Source organism: Marmota marmota, unplaced genomic scaffold, assembly GCF_001458135.2.
Source record: "Marmota marmota marmota unplaced genomic scaffold, marMar, whole genome shotgun sequence".
In the NCBI taxonomy this organism is placed as follows: domain Eukaryota; kingdom Metazoa; phylum Chordata; class Mammalia; order Rodentia; family Sciuridae; genus Marmota; species Marmota marmota.
In genome coordinates this window covers 1-1348 of record NW_026013239.1, presented here as the reverse complement: position 1 = coordinate 1348, position 1348 = coordinate 1, and the positions used below count along the sequence as shown (strand labels likewise).

Genomic DNA, 1348 nt, shown 5'->3' with positions numbered 1-1348 from the left:
CAAACACATGCAGTACAAAAATAAACAACTTTTACAAGAAATAAGTTATATAACCAGGGTTACATTTTGGAACTTCCAAATGGAGTCACTTAGGCAAGGTTTTGTTTTGTTTTGTTTTTAAGTTGTCAATGGACTTTATTTATGTGGGGTGCTGAGAATTGAACCCAGTGTCTTACAAATGCTAGGTAAGTGCTGTACCACTTAGCCACAACTCCAGCCAAAGGCTAAATTCTTTTAAGTACAGTCAGGATAACTTAACATTATTTATCCTATTATCTAATCTTGTCTTATCTATTAATATCCTCCATTTTATAGGGTGCTTATTGGGCTGATCCATAATCTAAGTTGGGCTATAACAATTAAAGAAAGCATCAAAAATATAATGTGTGTAGGAATAAATTTTACAAACCTCATTCAAGGAAGCAGGGCTAGTGGGACTCACTGTACAGTTGCGGATGCGCCTACTGATGAGGTCCTCTTGGAGCTTCTGTTAGAGGTGTCTGGGCTGCAGGGAGTATCTGGGAAGAATGGAAGAACTTGACCAAGTCCCACAGCTGGACGTGGCTGCTGGTCCTCTGCTTCCTGTTTGGATGCAATGTCCTTCTGATCCTCCTTCTGATCTTTTCCTCCTTCATGTCCAGAGTGCTGCAGAATGATGCAGAGCCAGAGCCGCAGATGAGGGCAGAGATCCAGGATATGAAGCAAGAGTTCTCCATGGTTAACCAGATGGATGAGTTTGCCAGATATGCCAGGCTGGAATGGAAGATCAAAAAAGATGGTGGACCAGCTCAAGACTTATGTGAAAGCACGGACTGCTCAACTAGCCAAGATAAAAAGATTTTTAAGTGTTGCTTTCTATACATTGCAAGCTACCTTGATGATGTCACTCATTTGGAAGTATTGTTCTGCCCCTGTGACTGTTGTGCTGAGGAAATGGATAACACCACTAGACCACCTGGTAGCCTTCCTGCTAGAACAGCAGGTGGTGTTGGAATTACTAATTGGATTTTAGTGTCTGTAACAAGTTGTGGTGACCCCTTGTACTTTACCCTTTCAGTGGAAAAGAAAGATGAATACCACTGTGGGATTTTGTTGTTGTTGTTAAACTGGGGGTTGAACTCAAAGGTTCTTTACTACCTAACCCCAGCCACAGTCCTTTTTATTTTTAATTTTGAGACAGGTTCTTGGTAAATTGCCCAGCCTGACCTCAAGCTTACCATCCTCATACCTCTTCATCCTGAGTGTTTGAGTTACACTTGTGCCCCACCACACCTATCCCAGCTATTATGACTTCTAAAATGATTCTCTTATTAGGTTAAATGTCTGATTGCTGCTTAAAAATACAAAA

General features: G+C 41.1%; 1 pseudogene; it reads left to right on the top strand.

The window, feature by feature from the left end:
• The first annotated feature begins 462 nt into the window (after nucleotides 1-462).
• On the top strand, nucleotides 463-1073 carry LOC107135045 (annotated as a pseudogene).
• The last annotated feature ends 275 nt before the right edge of the window (nucleotides 1074-1348 follow it).